General features: G+C 42.5%; 1 long non-coding RNA gene across 2 annotated transcripts in view; it reads left to right on the top strand.

Moving 5' to 3' along the window:
* The first annotated feature begins 5021 nt into the window (after positions 1-5021).
* Positions 5022-20903, top strand: part of LOC148006851 (uncharacterized) — a 22817-nt gene continuing 6935 nt past the window's right edge. Inside the window, exons 1-9 of one of the 2 annotated variants that reach the window (XR_015649049.1) lie at positions 6452-8191; positions 8331-8498; positions 8585-8675; positions 9235-9299; positions 10975-11043; positions 13663-13911; positions 16009-16102; positions 17625-17720; positions 20880-20903. The exon at positions 20880-20903 is cut by the window's right edge and continues 72 nt beyond it. This is a non-coding gene — a long non-coding RNA (uncharacterized LOC148006851). Of the gene's footprint in view, positions 8192-8330; positions 8499-8584; positions 8676-9234; positions 9300-10974; positions 11044-13662; positions 13912-16008; positions 16103-17624; positions 17721-20879 lie in introns of both variants that reach the window. The other variant, XR_015649047.1, reaches the window with a different exon arrangement.

The raw sequence follows: 20903 nt of genomic DNA on the forward strand, positions 1-20903 counted from the left end.
AGAGCACAATGGCATTTTTTAAATTATTATTTGTAAAGGGGGGCTTGAAGCAAGAGTACTGGCCACTACTCCAAGATTGGTCTATCCGCTAACTCCCCCCACCCCCTCCACATATCCCTCCACCTCCCCCCGACACACACACACATCCCTCCCTACACCGTTTCTATTTCAAATCTGGTAATATTTGTCTTCTTACAGATGTTTTCAGCTTCGGACACTCAAACAATGGTAGTAATTTAAGACGACATTCCTGAAGTATTTGTTACAGGTTCACATAAACTTTTATGTGAAATTTAGAAAACTTAAGCCACATGCGCCCACAGTCTACACAGTTTTTAGAACTGTGTCTGTCTTGTTCCAAAGCCCACCAGAGAGGGTTAACCACGTGACTATCTCAAGCCTAGGAATCTCTTTGACAAACACAGTAGCCTAGCCACAATAGATGCAGGCTCCACCCTCAGGAAACCACCAGGGCACACAGAGGTGATAAAAGATGCAGACTAGAAAAGCACACCACCTGGCAGAGGGTGTTAATCCTCAGACCGCTCTTCTAGGCCGGCTTCTGCAGACAGAACCAATCGGCTCTCTGTCATCTCAGACGGTTCCTCAGCAAATCCAGCAGCCTCCATGTGCCCATCCTGCTTCCTGTTTGGCTTCTAGGGTTGCTGAACTGGGGATTCAGTAAAGAAGAATAGCAAACCTGGAAGGCCAAGCCCAAACCTGTCATTCTCACTATCCCCACAGAACTACTGCGCCATCTTGCCTGCCAAGATTTGAGATTGGGCAGATGAAGAAGGTGAGCGGTAGGTGGTAGGTTTCTCCGTTTCCCACAGCTGAATGGTGCAACTCATCGATGCCTGCCAACCTTCCCCACTCTCCCCAAGTCTCCCCAACCTACCCTAGCCTCACCCAGCCTCCTCCAGGTCTTCCTAGCCCAGAGAAAAGTGTCTATGCAGTGAATGAGAAGGAAAAGACAGAAGGGGAGCGCATAGGAGTGCCTCTGACAGAAAATAAGGACACCTCAAGTCTGGGGAGGTTTGATGAGTGCATTGAAACTAATAAGAACCTTTCTTGATCAGAATAAAGGTTTGGAAGAGATTCCAGTTTCTGCCATAGATCTTCTCTAGATGTGCCGGGATCTGCAACAAGGGAGGAATATGTGTGGAAAAAATAGTGGAGTCATGGTAGAGAAAAAAAGTCTCTTTATAAGAGGAGAGAGGCATTCTAGGTGTGCAGAATGTTTTTTTGAGAATTTCTGAGTTTTGTATCATTGTTACCATGCCAGAATTTGTGTTATAACTGACTGTTGGTCTCTAGGAGCTAAACCATGGGATGATGCCTATTACCTGTATGAACCACACCATGATAGATAAGGATCTATCTTAGTGGGGGTCCGCACTCGCTGCTCTAACTCTGGTACTTGGGTGATGGACACGGGGAATCAAGAGTTCAAAACCATTGGTAGCCATATAGTTTAAAGGCTGTCTGGGCTGCATGGCACCCTGTCTCAGACAGACGGACAGACAGACAGGCAACAAACATTCCACAAAACACAACGAAGGGCTGAAACCCCATTAAAGGAAAACAGACCCAAATATAATCAGTACCAGGTACGTAGACTCGGCTTAAATGCACTTGAGGACCTTTCTTGATCAGAAATCAGTGACGGCATCAGATAGGCTGTGGAGTTCCAGGACATGACGAACACGGGGCCAAGTAACACTGCACATTTTGTGTCCACAATTGCCCCTTCCCTCTCTCCCAGCATTGCTCTTTAGTGAAAAGACAGATTCCCTCATAAATGCATTCGAATGGCTCGATACAAGTCTGGTAGTTTAGTTACTACAAGGAAGCTTTGAATCCTGCACACCGTTAACCTCAGCCACCCTGACCAGAGACAAGAACTGGAAACTATACTGGGCCCCATTGTAAGTAGAAGGAAAGCCAGGGCTACAGAGAAGGCTCGATCTCAAAAAGAAAGAAAGAAAGAAAGAAAGAAAGAAAGAAAGAAAGAAAGAAAGAAAGAAAGAAAGGAAGGAAGAAAGAAAGAAGGAAAGAAGGAAAGAAAGAAAGAAAGGGGTTGAGGAATAGCATACACATTTTCAGAACTACCACATGGGCTAGTTCTGAATAGACAATTCCCTGTGGGAATTGGAGCTATGACGTCATGGACAGCCTCATCACTGGATGGTGCTGTCTTCTGAAATACCACCTCGTCCACGGGGGGCTTCGATTCCTTACAGGAGTTGTCTAGCCTGAAAGAGGAAATCCAAGACCCATTCCAGTGAAGGGTACCTGAGGTAACTTGGTGAGTCACCGGGAACGAGACCCTTCAATAGAACGGAGGTAGTAAGTTTCCTGCTAAGGACCGCTCCTCTTGTCCCAGGTGGCCTGAGGGCAATGGCTTGCTGGAATCTCGAACTACTCAGAAACTTCACTCTGTGAATTCCAGTCTAATTTACTGTGAACACTTGACTGAGTTGCTTGGCAGAGTAATTTTATTTCGTGTCGCAAATAAAAAGACTCAATTCTTAGTCTCATTTCTGTTTCTGTGGAGAGCGCTATTAAACATGAATTAGGAAAGGTTGGGAAATTTTTTTTTTTTTTTTTTTTTTTTTAGTAACTCACTGGTGTGCTGTGTTGGTTTAAACAGTAAATTGGGTATTAACAGAGATAAATTGTTTATTTGTAAATATGTAAGTGAGCCTTTGGTCTCCCTACCCACCCCTCAACACCCATACACACACCTCATTTGTCCCTCAAAACCTTTGGGCCACTTGGGTTCTCCACAATCCTGCTCTCTTCTTACTCCTGTTCCTTTATACTCCGTCTTCATGAAAAGGATTTAAGCACCGGTTTATTTGGGGACTTTGTTTTCTGGGACGGACAGTGCAATTGATCCATGCCCATTTCCTTTCCAATAGAGAGCAACATGTTACTGTGTTATATTTTTTGAGGAATTATTCCCAGGGACCCCAGAGCATCCTACTCGTGGGAACTCCAAGCACCCTGGCAGGCTTCATGAGGGCAGGTTAGATACGGAGACACTGTATTTCCATCCTGAGATTCCTTGAGCGGAAGTCAGGCTATAGCTTTATAACAATGGAAGGGTAGCCTAACTGTATTAAATACAAACATGTTTGCTCTTTTACTCTCGGACGATAGAGTATATGGATTGACATTACTACATTCTTCTTCCTTCATTACGATCGCCATCCGTGTGTAATCCCAAGGCTTTTACCGGTGGGTTCGTGGGTCTTCTGAGTTGATCTTGGTCTGTAACAGTTATGCATGGCAATTGTATGATCTGATGCTTTGCACCTCTTTTTACGGCTTCAAGATTAACCGTGCCAGTACACAGCCCCTTAAGCATTTCTCCAAGACCCCACGACAAGCAACCAGCCATTGACATGAACTGCTCAAGTGACTGGTACCTATTCTAACATTAGAAGAGAATTTGGTGCCACCTAATCCTGAGTCCAGAGGCATGGCCTGTGACTCTGTATGCTACCTTCTTCCTTGATGTGGCAAATTTCCTAACAAAGCAGCTTAAGGAAGGAAAGAAGAAAGAAAGGAAAGAAGGAAGGAAGGAAGGAAGGAAGGAAAGAAGGGAGGGAGGGAGAGAGGAAGGAAGGAAGGGAGGAAGGAAGGAAGGAAGGAAGGAAGGAAGGAAAGAAGGGAGGGAGGGAGAGAGGAAGGAAGGAAAGAAGGAAGGAAGGAAGGAAGGAAGGAAGGAAAGAAGGGAGGGAGGGAGAGAGGAAGGAAGGAAGGGAGGAAGGAAGGAAGGAAGGAAGGAAGGAAGGAAGGAAGGAAGGAAGGAAGGAAGGAAGGAGGGAAAGAAGGGATTACACTGGCTTACAGAATGAGGATTGTGGTAGGGATAGCATAAAGGAGAAATGAGAGTCAGCTGATCACGTCGCATCTCCAGTCAGACGCAGAGTCCTATGAATGCCGGTCCTCAGTTTGGTTTCTCCCTTCCTTCATTCTGGGACCCCATCCTTTGGAACGGCCTCACTTACACTCAGGTGGGTTGCTCCCCTGCTCAGCCAATAACTTCCTGGAAACACCCTCATGGATATAACTGGAAGTATACGTTCATGGTGGTCCTAAATCACGTTGTGAATGGTTGATTAACCATTCCTTAAGATTTGCCCCTGTGTAAGTACTTAAAAAGGCTCTTGGTCCTTGTTTCACCATAAATCATGAAATTAAGGTCTTTCCTCTGCAGGTTGCCTTCCCGGTGGCTCAGCTTTCAAGTCTCTGCAGTAGAACAGCCTTCACTAACTCACTCCCTTCCTTGATTCTTCTCATTTTCTCTGCAGTATTTATCACAACCCCAGACTCGTTATTATTTTTCTGAACGTTGTTGGGTGGTTTTTTTTTTTTGTTTTGTTTTGTTTTTTGTTTGGTTTTTTGCCTTTCCCCATTAGAACGGAGTGCAGAACTCCTGTCCACCAATGTTCAGTCATCTGAAGATAAGTATTGATGTTGCTACATTCTTCCTCCTTCCCTCTGATGGCCATCTGTGGGTAATCCCAGGGCTTGAGTCAGCAGTGTGTCTTATGTATGTTAAGTACTCTGTAGTAGTAACATTTATTCTCCTAATGTAATTATCATCTCCGAAGCTTACTGCCTCCGTCTGCTAGCCTAGGCCTAGTCCTGGAAGCTGCTAGCCTCTATACAATCTTACCTAGACCTAGAATATTTTCATCCTCTGAGACCTTCTGCTGAACAATCTTATACTTTGTTGCTCTTTCTGAAGTCTGGCTGACTTGTCAATTCAGCGGTGCTGGCTCAAACTCCTCTCCAAGCTGTTTCAATCTGGCTTCTCTCTAGGCCTCATACTAACTTTAGCAATATGTTCTAATCTTCTGGAACCTTCTTATTCTTCCTTGTTGTCTTTACCTGTATCTAGCTTGTTCTCTCTTCAACTTGTCTCTATAAAACTGTCCTAGTAAAACTGCCTTTCTGCGCCTCTCTCTCTCTCTCTCTCTCTCTCTCTCTCTCCACTGCTGTCTTAAATAGCTTCCCTTTACTGTCTCTTCTCATGAGAATTGGGCATATCCTATTCTGTCAAATCTTTCTCTGATTTGTCACATTGTCTGCCACTCAATTAGACATCACTTTTAAACATGGCTGCTTCCTTCTACAAACTAACTTTACCCTCATTGTTTGGGATGAAAGATGTGTGCTAAGAGCTGAATCACACCACAACTAAAAGCAGGCTTTTCCAGTATTACAACGTGATTAAATATCTTGCAACAGTACTCAATAAATAAGAATTTGTTAGACGAATGAAATCCTCTGGAATGAATAAAGGGGGAGATTTATTTTCAATTGTAAAAATTATATTAATTTATTATTGTAGTTATGTATGTGGGAATGTCACACCTATGATACTAGCCCCTGTGTGGAGATCAGAGGACAACTTTCGGGAGTTGGTTCTCTCCTCTCCTTCTATCACGTGGATTCTAGGCATCAAGGTTTGGTAGCAATGATGGTTTCCTCTCCCAGTCCTTGACACTTGGATCTTCTAACATGGATTTATAAATAAGCCATCATCTTAGGAATCGTTAAAAGGAGTGAGGGAGGGAGAAGGGGAGAGAATAAGAGAGTGTGCTATGAATGGATGATTAAAAACTTCCTCAGTCATCTAACAGAATTCTAAAATCTTACATGTAAAATATTAAAGAGCACGTGTGTTGGTTGAAGCCTTTTGCTAGCCCCACCCTAAGTTTCGTGCCGAGTATTAGAAAAAAATAGCATGTTATAAAACTCAACATGTATGGGATTTTGTGAGACTAAACACTCAAGGCAGTTTACAGAGCCTAAGTGCTGGATTAATCCTTTAAAATGATTTATTGTTTCACATAAAATAGAGAACAAAGACAATGCCAGAAAACAATGTGTACTGCTTTTAAATATTATGGTCCCAAACCTGCCATTATGTGTCTCTGAGTGTACCTTAAATCATCAAAAAAGGAAAGAGTCCAGGTTGAAATAGGATCCCGTGTTCCTGCAATGGCCTTGGCTAATTATTTGAGGCAACAAATATCGTTAAGGCAGAGGTTTACCAAGCCTACGTAAAACGTATTGAACACTGGTTTCTGCTTCTTAGATGTTATAGATGCTTCAGACAGATGTTAGGTAAGACCCAAGGGTTGACGGCATGGTCCATAGCCTGTAGTGCTGCTGGGGGGTGGGGAAGAAGTTTTCAGAGGTAAGGCCCAATAAGAGGAACTAGCGTCACTAGGAACTCACTCTTTAAGAGGGATCTCTTCTCATTTCCCAACTGCTGTGAGGTGAGCAGGCTCCTTCTGCTAGACACCATAACATCATCCTGCCCTAGGCCCAAGAGCAGCAGAGGCAAAACCTTGTAAGTTAATTTTGTTATGGGGGAAAAACTAACACCAGTTGGATGTTTTCCCACGGAAATGTTTAGAGGTTTGACGAATGTATTTCAACTTTTACGCACTAGTAAATTCTATGGAAACTACTAATAGTTTGCTTATATTTCTAAAATGGTTATTTCCCTTCCTGATCTCATAAACTCTTAAGAATTAGGGCTTTTCTTAACTTCTGGTTTTTGTTAGAAACTTAGGAGAAAATTGGGCAGTCGCCATCTGTATCGTATGCCTCACAGGAAGCTGGAGTGATGAGATGGGGGCTGAGATCTTCCTTTTGGAAATAAATCTAAGGGATGTGTTTTTAGCTGCTCAGCTCTCTTGGGAAAACAAAAAATGCTTTATTTGTTTCTAGAGTAGAATTATATATACTTGGAGGAGAAAAGTGACTCATGAATATAAAATGTAAAATAAAAAAAATGCCTCTCAACTTGTTACATTTCATCTGTGAAATGGATTTCTGAGGAGAGATATCTAGATTCTTAAAATGTTCGTGATCCATTCTTAGAGTCTCTAGAGGACCCGGATCATGAACTGGCCTTGATATTCAAAAGATGTTCTTGGTGCCCCACATTCAAATGTGGGCAACTGTGAGATCTGAGACTGCAAACAAAAACAACAACAAAAAAGAAATCATTAAAAATTTTAAGTTTTGAGCTATCAGGAAAAGTACTGTACTTCCTGGGTGACTGAAAAGAGCTTGGCCATGGGTATTGTAGTTTGAATCACTTGAAAATGGTCAATCTATTCTGTCTGACTTTTAAATATGGCTGTTGTCTTTATAACTGAGCTAGGGTCCCAAGTCTGATTCTGCTGGACTTTCATGGTGCCTTCCCAGAGCTAACCCAGATGACGTGAGGGAAAAACAGGTTCACCAAGAGATTCTTTTTTCTTTCCTAAATTGGCTTAATTTTGCTCGTTAATAAACTGGAAGATCTACCTGTTTAACCTCTGGAGATGCATGCTGGGAATCTCAGCCCTTTCAAGTCTGAGGCTAAAGGATTGGTAGTTTGAGGACAGCAATTTGAAGGCCACCCTGGCTTTTATGTGAGCCTGGCTCAAACAAACATACGTACAAGCATACATCCACAAAGGAAAAGCCACAGTTGGATTTATTAGTTGGTCAGAGCCACTCAAACTCCAGAATTATCCAGTGGCTGCCTCATGGGATTTGCTACCAGTGAATGACAGCACTGAATGCAGTGGTACAGCAGTTAGGTCAGACTGTGGGTTCAAGGCGGGACACCTTGAAATAACCTTGATCACATTACTGTCTTCTCCACATCAGCTCTGCATTTGAAAGATGAAGAAAAAGCTCTGGACTTGTTGGGAAGATTAAGCACAGTGCATATACATGAGGTGCTCAGAGCAGTGACCAGCACAAACTAAGACTCAATAAATGAATAAACGTTGCTTATTGTCTTTTCATTTTACTGACAGGACAAGGCTTCTTCTCCACTTAAGGTTTGTTTATAGTTATTCAAATTAAAAGCTAGAGGTAATTCATATTTTTTTCCATATTACAAAGGGAGAAGTCTTACCTTTACTGTACAAGGGACTTCAGAAATCCTTTACATATCTACTTGTTTTGTTTTTTCCAAATATGTGAAATCTTAAACACAACCGAGAGGGAGGTCACCAAACTATGACCTACGTGAGCATCTTTGACTTCCTTGGAGACGAAAGCAGGTCATCTCAAGTCCAAGCAAGACACGTCTCCTGGCCCTAGCAACACCCATCCCTCCAAATGGGCTTTGCCTTCTTTGCCTCATACATCCCAATTCTTGGTAAGAACTGAACTGATTTAAGTAAACACTAGACATAGGGGGCCAGAGGAAGGGCTTAGCGTTGATGGTGTAAGTTCTTCAGAACCTTCATCTCACTTAGCATTGACATTTACAGAAGAATAAATGATTGCTTTTCTAGGACACATGCCAAGGGCCACAAAATTCATTTGAGTCAACTACATGGGATTCGGGTGAAATTTTTTTACATCTCGACAGAAACTACTATAATTTGAGGTTTCCTGGCAGTTCCCCCCTTAGCCCCCCATATAAGAAACATTAACCTGGCTTTTCTGGGCCAAATGCCAAGGTAGGTCGTGTAATTACCCTTTGCACACTTTTTTTCCCCAAGCTGTTTTAATTAGATAAGAACTCTGCATTCATTTCCTTCTGTAGATGGAACCGTGGTGTTGCTACAAACCCTTCCAGGACGTTAATGCTCCAGCATGCTGACTGCTTTTTCCTTCAGACTAGAAAAGCATTTGCCGTAAGTACAAAAGGCTTTCCAAGGAGCAGAACAAAGTTTTATGCTGTTCAATACTATGTTTCTCCCTGGAAACTAGTTCCCTGGAAATGACCCTAAGGGGAAATAAAGAAACCTTACCTATCTATCCCTCTTGTCCCAGATGTCCCTGATAGGGGGTAAAAGGGAAAGTGTCACTAAACTGCTCATTGGGACCAGCAGTGCAAGTACCTTCCACCAAAGATGACGACCTGAGTTCTAGGACAATATGGAAGGAGAGGCTTGATTTCATCAAGTGGTCCTCTCACCACCACATGCTTTCCATGGTGTGAGTGTTCACATGTGGGGACACACACACACACACACACACACACACACTTAAATAAATAAATAAATGTAATAAAATAACTAAATTGTTCATTATCAAGGTATAATGGACCATTATCTTCAAGCCAGGTCCTCTACACTACACTATTTCCCTAGTCCTTGAACAAACCACCCACAGAAAAAAGTGACCTACGGTCATAAAGCTATGACACTCACTGACCTTTTACTATTTTACCCACAATTCTCTTCGAACCAGGCTTATGTTCAGACACAGTCCAGTTCTATTACTAACCGTCATCCTACAGCGCAAGGTCCTGTAAGGTGGGTCACTCAATTTCTAGAAGCTTCTTTTCGTAGCCTACCTAATTTGGTTGGTCATGTTTTCCTTCAGTTTGTTTTTCCTTGACATGGCTTAGAGCTGTATATATCAGAATGTGAAATTTACCTTATTGTCTTTCTAATGGCTACCATATTCCATTATGAATCCCTAGCATCATTTAACTTCCAGTCTTCTGGGAGCCAGCTCCTCGGGGTGGGTGGTGATGTCACACATAGGAATGTCTCTGTAAGAACCATTATTATACATGAAGTGGCAGGGCCAAAAGCCCCCTTTTGCATGTGGAAATGAGGAGTCTGGTAAATGATTCTCATTTACTATCCACTGTGGCTACCTCTCTTGGACCAGGAGTGTCCAAGCTGCTTCCCCAAGAGAATCTTCAGTTGAAGGGTGAATATGCTTTTTACTTAAAGGGTCGTTTTTTTAAACCCTGTTTTTCCTCTAACCACAAGCCTTTGTGCATTCTTTCTTGAGCACTGGTCTCTTTTTGTTAAAGTGTATGGATTGTTTTGTGTAGGGAAATTAGTTCTTGTTCTGAGTTATAAATTGCAAAAATACGAGCATATTTATAGAATATGTAAATTTAGTCTTTCACCTTTGCAAATGGGATGGCCTTCCAAGAAGAGCTTTACACAAATGTTCTGTGGCTTCTGGCTTGTATCATATTCAAAAAGTTTCATCCGACCATTTTCTTCCTAACATTTTAAGGCTGACCTTTCGCATGTAAACAATTTAGCCTTTATTGTCTCTTCGTCTACGAGGTATAAATCTAACTTTATCTATCCAGTGGCTACCAGTTGGTTTCAATAGCATTTATTGATAACTGTGTCAACATCAGATGAATTTATTGTGTACTAAGTTTCTCTGGGCATTTTAATTCACTGATGGATTTCCTGGTGTGTTCTGCTGATGTTTTACCTGCTCCTATGCAAATACGTTGTTTTTATAGTGAGAATGGTATGGGATGTCATAAGAGCCAATGAAATGTGACTTTCAATTTTTTTCTCACACGAGTGATGTGTATATTCATGTTTGCATATATGTGGGTGCATGTGCACATGCGTGCCTGTGTTTGGAAACCTGAGGCTGCTGTTAGAGTCTTCCTTATCTATCCACCTTATTCACTGACACAGGGTCCTTTCAAATGAACTCAGAGCTCACTGATCTCAACGGTCTGCCAGGCCAACTTGCTTCTGGCACCCCTTGTCTTGGGCATTTAGGGTGGAATTGAAGGCAGGCAGGGCTACCCCGCTCACTCAATGGGTTCTGGAGAATTGAGCTCTGGTCCTTTTGCTTAAACACTAAGCCCTTTAACTTCTGACTCATCTCTCCAGCCATTAGTTTAGTTTTCAATCCAAAAATGTCTGGCTATTTATTTATTTATTTTTACATGAATGTTAGGACCTACTTGGTTCCTCTTCCATCAACAAAATCAGTCAGTCTGTTTTGGAGGGAGTATACAAATGTATAATTAGATTAGGGGGACTACACATATTTACTCTATGAATCTATTTACTGAAGACTAAGCTATGTCTCTCTCTCTCTAACTATTTTTGTGTCTCTGTGCTATTTTAAACTTTCTATATAAGGAGGATAATATAAAGAGGATAACCATAGTGCCTACCTGTCTTGTTTGTTTATTTGTTTGTTTGTCTGTAGACTCAAGCTAAAGTTACCAGAGAAGAGGAACTTCAACTGAGAAAATATCTCCATCAGATTGACCTATAGGCAAGTCTATACGGTATTTTCTTGATGAATGATTGATGTGGAAGGGCCCAGCCCATTGTGGGTGGGGCCATCCCTGGGCTCCTGGCCCTGGGTTGTATAAGAAAGCAGGCTGGACAAGCCATGGAAAGCAAGCCAGTAAGCAGCACTTTTTCATAGTCTCTGCTTCAGCTCTTGCTTCCAGGTTGCTGCTTTGAGTTCCTACCCTGATTTCCCCAAGTATGTATGATGACACAGAAGTGTAAGCAAAATAAACTTTTTCCTCTTCAAGTTGCTTTTGGTCATAGTGTATATTATAGCAGTCAACACCCTCCCCCACACACTAAGACACTTCCTTAAGGAGTGCTTATAAAGATTAAATCAAGATAACATACAGTGTCTTAGCACATGCAACATACAGTCAGCTATACAATGTATGACAAATGTACACTGCTATCCCGGAATATGTGTGACTAATCCAGTAAGCTAAATCAGTCTTTCAATAATGTCAAATTTCCATGGCTGTGATTCATAATTGACTTTACCACTGAAGCAGAAACTCTTTCCTCCTTGTGCCACACTCAAGGATGTCCTCCATATCTTTGGTAGAGGTTCCATAGGTATCCCTGTTGATTTGAATGAAACAGGTATGGCTGCCCTCCTGGCATAGGGGAGGTGTCAGCACCCGGGGAGAAGTGCCTGTGTGGGAGTCATTGTGGATGGCTATCTCAGCTCTGTGCACCATATCCATGCATCTCATGTGCTGAGTGTCCTCAGTTACTGAGTTTCATGGTTCACTTTCTCATAGTTAGTCTTCGGAAGTAGATTCAATGATTCCATTTTATGGGTAAAATAACCGACAGACTAGGTCACAGGTCTAATGTGATGATGGAGACTCTGTTGTCTCTGAAGTTTGTGCTACTGACCAGTATTTAAGTTAGCGTATTTAGAAGAAATTAAAAACCAAAGGCCAGCAATGGCTACAGGGGTAAAAGTGTTCACCGTGAAAGCTTGAGAGCTTGATTTCTGGCCTAGGAACCCATGGAAAAGTGGAAGGGGAAAACCAGATCCACAGATTTGTCTCTGAACTCTATGTTGTGGCGTGGTACATGCCTCACGGGTGCACCCTTTAAATATGCAAATACTCTCAAAATAAAAGAATAAAATCAATTGTAAAATAAATTGCAGTGCTGTTTGACTATGTTGGAGCACCTCTTTATCTGCCGCAGAAGCATTGTTATGCCATACATGAGCGTGTTTGTCCTTTCTGTCAATAAAATGACACCTTTGGCGAGGCCCGTACAGTTTCTGGTTTGTATATCGGCATGGAAAAACCCTGGCAAGCTTGTCTTTTCATCTACATTTGCTTTCAAGGGTCAAGATGTGTATTTCTACATCATCTAAAAAGGCCCCTGAGACTCTCAAAGTTACTCCACCTTATATTGGCTTTCATGCTTAGACATCTGTACTCTGTGAGAAACTTGTGACACTTTCATTGAGCTTTTTCCAGATAACCCATCCAACCTAAGTAACATATTGGCAAAAAAAAAAAAAAAAAAAAAAAAAAAAAAGTCCAAAGAATGACGTATTCCCCAAGGGAAGAGGCAGGTGGAGCTCATGGATGAAGGGGAGTGGGTTTGCTAAGAGAAGAGCATTCTTCGTGCAGCTCTGCACGCCTCACAAAGCAAAGACACCCTTACATTGGGGCGAATGCACAAAGGCAGAATTCTTCTCCTACAACACAAGCTTGCTTACTGCTGAGGAAAGAATGACGGTTTGTCACACATGAGAAAGTAGGGAGCGATGCCTTTTCGCAGAGGAGCCGGGGCTGGGAGCTAATATTGGGAAAGTGGGCCAGGCATTTGAAGGTCACTGTCCTGTTGACGGCTCAACACAGGGAAAGGCCTAGAATCTGGGAATGTGAATACGTAGGCACTCAGAGTTCCAGACTTGGCAAAAATTGGGGGGTCTAAGTTGGGTGTCAAATGACCTCTTTCTGAAAGAATGTATCTGGATTTGCTCTCAGATAAGATGGTGGTAAGGTAGACACTTGGGTAAAAGAACAAGCCCATTTGAGTACAAAGGGAAGGCTTATTCCTAAGAACAGTATATCTCTCTGGCTCCTTGCTGGGATGTTTGAAAAAAGGAGTCCCCTGGTTAGTACACAGTGTACACTCAGTTGAGTGTTCATTGAATGAATGCATGAAGTATAAGGTTGTCACCCAGTTTCTGAATATAGGGCAGGTGGTGACAGTAGTTCTTTAAGAGGTAATGACTTGATGCTGAGTCATCTGAAAGGTGACTAAGGACACAGTTATTCCCAAGCCTGGGGTGAAGCTGAGCCTGCCGTTGGCTCAAGTAGGGGAAATTAGGGGGATAGAGAATAATCTAGAGGATAGTTCCTCATCCATTCCTTAGCAGCTCTCTGTTATAACTCGTTTTGGATCAGTCACTCTGAGAGTGCTTACTACCTTCTCTAGCTTTCATGGAACCAAAATGAGCCTCCAGTCAAGGATGCCACGCATGGCTCACATGAGCGTAGGTCACAGTTGCAGGAGCTCCCATTCAGCTGGGATCTATTTATTACAATTATATGGGTGACATCATCAAGTCTAATATACTTAAGACCTTTATTCCTCCCAGGGGTCTCTAAAGGAAGATGTTACTGGATCTATATCCCCTCAAGATTAAGTTGTCCAAGGCTCCGACCTCCTTGAGATGGATCTCTCCACAGATGCAGGCTTTACCATGCAGATGAGCAGCCTGCCGTAGCATGGATTCTGGTTCAGATTTTGAGCTAAGACCTGAGACTTGGGCTAGCTTTAAGCTCCTAGGTGAGGCCGATGCTGCTGGTTCCTGATACACACATGAGTAACAGGAGTCTACAGCCAGGTTGGTGGAATTGTAAGTGTTGTCAGGTCTGTGGGTCTTATAATCTCCAGTTTATCACTTCGACTCTGCCACAGTCCCAGTCAAGGTTCTGTAGACCAAATGTGCATAACCAAGTGTGGAAATATGCCAGAAAAACTCCCTTCGTGCACACTGTAGCTGAAGCTCTTGTAATCCTCATGTATCATGAAGTTGTATTCCCCTTTTGGTTTTAGTTTAAGTATAGAAAAAAAACAGGCTGTATGTGTAGTCTACTGTTAACCATCGCCTGGCTGTGTGAGCTGGAGCTGTGTGTCACCTGACGTGTGAGACCCTGGGGTCGATCCTTATTAGTGAAAAATAGTAGAAAGTAAAATGTGAAAATCTTACCAGCTCACGAGTTCCCTCACCACCCCAGTGTAGCGTGTTCAGGGACGTGATATCAAAGGGTGAAGAAGTTTTCAGAGAAGACAGGAAGCAGGAAGCCCGTTCTGCAACATTAGCATCAATAGTGACAGGTGGCAGACAGGTGGCTAACATGAACGAATCTCTCTTTTGGAGCCTGATTTGCCTCTGTGACAGCTATGACTGCTCCAGTTCGGTAATATCTAAAACTCTGTATTTCTTAATGCCTCAGTTTCCTTGGGTGCAAAGGGAGACTAGAAATTACCTACCCTCAGGGTTATTGTCGGGAAAACAAAGAATGTAGTCAATAGCCATACAACTTTTGTTATCTATGAAAGAGATGAACTAAAATGTAAGCATTATAATGTAAGCATTGATATTTCAGACAATATCAGGGAGGACAACAATCCCTCTGAACAGGAGTGGACTTCAGAACCAACCAACCCCTGTGTGATGATTTGGGCATCAATAGATCATAGTTGTAAACAACTATACAATTTTGAGGAAAGTGCCTCAGGGCTGGGAGCCAAATAGTCTATGACTATATGTAAAATCTGTGAGGCATCCTATGGAAGATATCATTTCAAAGTGAGTAAGAAGACCCTTGGGAAATAGAGTGGCGAGATACAAGGACAAGATGTCATAAGGATATGGTTCGAGCATCCATGTCCTCAATCACTATCCTGAAGTGTTTATCTCAGGATCTCTAGGTTCTCTGAGTAAAAGTCTAGCCATGGGGATCTCTGGTTAGCATGTGGGGCTTCAGGGGTGCTCAAGCTTTTTACATTTTGTTATTTTAATGTTGTGATATGCAACACATTCCATGTAAAATAGAAATAGTGTGTTTTATCCTTGCATACCCCATCACCAAGCACAGTTCTGGTCTATCTACACACAGAATGGTACACATTCAGCCTTGTATCGCGCATCTTCGTGTAAACTCGTATTCAGAAGCAGATGGGGTATTTATGCCTGTCTTCTGTGTGGGAGCTGATTCTTGCCTCATTGGGGACTGTGCACAGACAATCTGAAACAGAAAGATGCCTATTGTGGATCAAAAGGAAATGCCACTTGAAGCAGAGCTCCTGAAATTAGTGCCCGAGATTACACGGATCCCATGAGTCTACACAAAACTTTGGGTGGTTCCCCACCTATGACTGTTGTGTTTTCCCATCAGCAGCCTTTTAAAAATTGAGCACATCTTTTAAAGTTGAATTTGGTACAGGAATTTTTAATAAGGGTATTCCCAACTTCTTCACCTCAGGTGATTTGCACGGGAAAATCAATCTGACACTGTGTGGCCATATTTGGTAACTTCCTCTTCAGTCAGATCAGATTCCTGGATGTTCCAGAATTGCCCACACTACGTTTCTTCAGTAACAGGAAGAAAACTGAACTTCAAATGTTATAATGCCTCATCTAAACTTCTGAAGAATGATACATGAACTGTCCTAAATATGCATGAAAAATAGCATACACAAGCTTAAACCAAGATCCATTGTCTGCCCTCAGACCTAACCAAAACTATCTCAGATTCTATAAATTCTCCAAGGAGTCCTTCTAGTTAACTATGTGCCCCTCCATAGCTTCTTCCAGAATGATGGGTCCTAGTTCTCAAATTGTTGCTAGTTTCTCAATAGAATGACAGTGATCTCTGAACCACACAAATAGAGGTAATTGTGTTTTGGTTTTGTTTTGTTGTTTTGTTTCATGCAGCTAAAGCTGGCTTTACAATCCTAATTCTCCTGCTGCCACTCCCACCACCATGCTGGAATTACAGATGCATTCTGCCATGTGTGGCTCCTAACAGGTATTTGAAGTAAAGATTTGTTTTTAATGTTCTCTCTCTCTCTCCCCTCTCCCTCTCCTTCTCCCTCCCCCCTCCCCCCTCCTTATTTCCTGGAATTTTTTTACATCAATTGTGGTATTTATTTATAAATTATTTTTTAAATAATTTAAAATACTTTTGAAGAACTATGTCTCAAAACATAGTTTAAGACAAAGTTTGCTAAATTTATACATAATATACAGCCAAGAAAATCATTGGGAATAGTTGTTTAGTTAAGTGAGAGTCACAGAAAAAAAAAACATCTTGAATGTTTTTAAGTGGTGCTTTGTAGCAGTCTCTTAGAGGGAGTCAGGGCAATCTGTTAGAAGGATACAATGAGTCCCTCCCTCTGTCCAGCGCTCCTCATAAACAGCCTATGGCTGTATCTGGTTTGGACTGAGACTTTGTAACAGTTAAATGTTGCTCGTTTTCTTTTAGAAGGATTTCTTCCTAGTCCAAACCAAATATATTCTTTTCAGCAGAGCTCATAGGAAACTGGAAATAATAAATAAGAATTCACAAAATATATTTATTCTCTTTAAAAACTATTTCTGAACGGAATTCTTGATATAGTGTACGTTCTAAAGGTGTTTGGGTTTTGAACATTGAGTACTCAGACAATTTGAGCAGCCCATTGTTGTGAATATAGTAGTGATTTAGGCTATTCAATATTTGATTTCTCCAGGCTTGGTAGGGAGTTAATTATCCACTTTGGGATATGTGTTACTCCCAAGAACATACACTGAGAAATCCAAGATAACCTTTGGACAACTTTGTAGTTATCATACGCTGTAAGAATTCAATGGATGAGACCTGGGTATGATGGCACATCCCTAGAATCCCAGCCCCCAGGAAGCAGAGGCAGGAGGATTGCAAGTTTGAGGCCAGTCTGAGCTGTGTTTCGAAAGTCTGTTTCAGTACAGAAAGAGGAAGAGAAGTGAGGGGATGTGAGGAGACAAGAGAGAACAGAGAAGGAGGAGAAGAGGGAGGAGGAGGAAAAGAGGAGAGGAAGAAGAGCAAGAAGGAGGAGAAATAGTTTGAAGGATAAAATAACAGTGAGAGAAGAAATGGCCAGGCTAGAAGCTCAGAGGAACAGAGAAACCTCTTGGTGTTGAGTGACAGGGGAAATGTCAAGCAGATTAACTATAGAGCCAAGGGCTTTCCAGGTGAGGGAAACCAAGTGTACCAATCACTAAAGCAGGAAAATGAAACCAACGACTGCATAAAGAACAAGAACTATAATCTGAATAGAAAACTGGGATTCCATATTCCACAGAAGCCACCAGACAAGAGACCAGGCTGGCCTTAAATGGTAGCAACCTTACTCCTTCTTGAGTCCTAGAATTATAGATATGGGTCCCCCCACACCTGACTCCTATAGAGTCTTAGTTCAGAAAATTAGTCATTTGGGGATGTAATGAAGCACGTTAATAGACTATTTATCTTCGAATCAACTTCAACACTTAAGTTTTATTTATCATAATACCATTTTAAAATTTTACAGCGAAATACTTAATACAGGAGCATCAGCCTTTGTTTTGTGATTATGGATGTGTTCTGACCAACCTACTCAGACTTCCATTGTCAAGCCTTCACCATGGTCTGCACCCTCAAATTGTTCATATGTGTGGGTATGGGGAGGTGAGTGGTGGGGGTGGGGTATGTTAGAACCTCTGTGTGTGTGTGTGTGTGTGTGTGTGTGTGTGTGTAAAACACAATTGGACTAGGCTACTTCTGGTTCTATGGGCCAAAGAAAGTAAAAGGTCCTACTTGTGCTGTGTCAGGGTGTGCACACACGGTAGGGTAGACAAGGTCTATCTATCCTTTGATCTCGACAGTAAACAGTCATTGGAAACTACTGACGTTGTAGTGAAGACTAAAAGGTACTACATAGTTTGGGGAAGTCTAAGGGGAGCTCAAACACAGTGTTGAGGCCTGAGGATATGGGGAAAGTCTCCTGGAGGAGTGATTTTTCAGAATGAGATCTGACCACTGTGGAGGAAGGGAGAGTAGAAGTCTAAGGGTGTTAAAACTTCTCAGAAGAGGAAATTGCATTTGTGAGGGCTCTGAGGTGAAGCAGAGTCCAGAACATTCCAGGAACTGAAAGAAGGGCCAGCTGGGCTGGAATGGCAGGGCAAAGCCACAATATCTGAAGGGACACTCTTGCAGGCAGATGGTGCCTGACATCGGAAACCACAGCAGCACTTTCTTTCATTATCCTCCTTGATCTTCCTTAAAGCTAACAGCCCCTTCCCCTCTTGTATCACAGTGACTTCAACATACACACTTAGGGTCCTATAATATTAAGTCCTCAAACTCTCGTCAATTCTCAGCATCTGCATGGGATTGGGCCCAAGACCCTTTGAGAATACTCATGAACCTTACAGAAAACACACGGCATCTGCATATACGTCAGGAACATCCTACCGTGTCATTTGAGTCTTCTCTACATCATTCCCAACACTTAATAGAACGGAAGCTCCCTGTAGATAGTTGTACTTTATTGCTGAACACATAGTGGCAAAGCCAGGTCTGGTGTCATCCCAGATGTGAGAGGCAGAGGCAAAAGGATCAGGAATTCAAGGCTCTCTTCAGTCACACCATGAATCTGACATCAGCCTGGGATATAGGAGACCTCGTTACCTCCTTCTCCTCCTCATCAATACGAATAATATTCATAGTAATAATAATAATGGTAATTGTAATAATAAAATAGCAGCCAGGTAAATGTCTTTACATGTCCAGACATGCAATGTTTTCCCAAATCTTTTGACTCTACACCTGGTTGTATGTCTGTAAGCTGAACCTATAGGACAGATCCCAGATGCTCAGGGCAGACGAACCTACATCAGTGCAAGTGAGACTAATTCTTAGAGTTCCAGGTTGGCTGAAAGCGCTCGCCTCTGTCATTATAAAAGCTCAAACTTTCTATTCTGACCACAACCATCAATTCCCTGTCTCAGGGGACTCTGGTTCATTCTTCCAGAACCTTTGTCCCCTTCACTATTTGCAAACCCATGGCCTAGGGGACTTTCCTCCCATTCTTTGTCTACCAGCACTAAGAGGTCTTTTTAATGGCTTTCCTCTGACCCCAGTAGTGCTAGGTTGACTGCTTGTTCCTTTCCTCCCACCTACTTTCAGGCTTCATCACCCCCCACAGCCTGCTCCCCTACTGTGCTACCTTGGCGGGAGCCCAGGGATTTGTTTTTACTTTCTATGTAGATGCTGGCCAAACCCTATTAGTTGAATCAACTTAGCCTCTCTCTTTCGCTTTCCTCTGTCTGGCCAAAGAGCTGTTTCCTGGCTTTAGGTCCTCACTTTCCTTGCCAAGTGGAATCCTTCCAATCTTTCCTCAACACTTCCTGGGATGGGAGATCTATAACCTCGTCACTGCTTTGTTTGAAATTGGTCAATGACTTTCGTTCCCATAGAAGGAAAGTTCAACCTCCTTATGGAGAAAACAGGGCCACTGTGGCCTGACCCTGGCTCACATCTACAAACCTTCTGCTCAGGCATGCCACCCACTTCTGGTCTATTCCACCCTTGAATCTTGCACACCAGCTGTTCTAACTTGCCCTCTTCCTCTAGCCACCATGCAGCAGCCTGTCTCTGCATGCTACTCAATCTGTTTGGTTATCTGTTCCACTCATGTTATTCCCCCACATGCCTGACGTCCTTTAGAATTCAGCACACAGAAGTCTTTCCTGAACCACTGCTCTTCCTTCTGCCCAGGTGGTCTTGACATTTCCCTCCCCTCAATGGATAGTAAAGTCACAGTAAAAGTTACCTTTAAAGCTTTCTTTCTTCTTCAACACTGTTAGAAGCCTCTCAAAATCAAAACTTGACCTTACAAGGATGGCATTCGGCATGGCTCATGGTCTGTCATGAACACTCAGGACAATGTCTGATTTGACAGTCTTAACTGTTCTTTACCCTGAGTTTAACTCTCAGGTGAGTTAAACTTCCCTTCCCTTCCCCTCCAGAGAGGAATCTTCTATCTCCTGTATCAGTGAATTTTTTTTTTTTTTTTTTTTTTTGAGCTGGGGACCGAACCCAGGGCCTTGCGCTTGCTAGGCAATCGCTCTACCACTGAGCTAAATCCCCAACCCGAATTTTTCATTTCTATAGCAAAATAAATGAGGCAGACTATAAGAAAAGGAGGGCTCTTTGTTTCACAGTTCTAAAGATTGGAAACTGAAGTCACATTGCTTAGGTTTGTGTGGGATCCTTTGGCTGTATTATATTATGATATTAAGGTGGGAATTCTTTCTGGAACACATTCTGTAGACCAGAATGGCCTTGAAATCACAGCGATTTGCCAGCCTCCGTCTCCCAAGTGCTGTGATCAAAGTCATGCAGCCTGGCTTTTCAGGGGAATTCTTATCAGGAGCAAGCAAATAATTACTTCCCTAGCCAGGAGCAGACAGTGGGCCTGGCTTCCCAATCCTTTCTAAGGATACTCATTTAGTAACCAAAGGACTTCCTACCCCACGTCCTGAAGAGCCCACCACCTTCCAATAAAGCCAAGTTGGGGGATCAAACCTTTAATAGGGGAGCCTCGGGAGAGGGTGTTTATATTCAGTTGCTATGATAACACCGTGAATGAATATCACTTAGGGGAGGAAAGGGCGTATTTGGCTTATACTTCTAGGTCACAATCTATTACTGAGGCAAGCCAAGACAGAAACTAAAGTGAAGTTGAAGCAGGCAGTATGGAGGAGTGCTGATTTCTGGTTAACTTTCTCTGGCTCTTTCTCAGGTGGGATCTCATAAAGAAGCCTGG

Source organism: Rattus norvegicus, chromosome 1, assembly GCF_021556685.1.
Source record: "Rattus norvegicus strain SHRSP/BbbUtx chromosome 1, alternate assembly SHRSP_T2T, whole genome shotgun sequence".
Taxonomy (NCBI): Eukaryota; Metazoa; Chordata; class Mammalia; order Rodentia; family Muridae; genus Rattus; species Rattus norvegicus.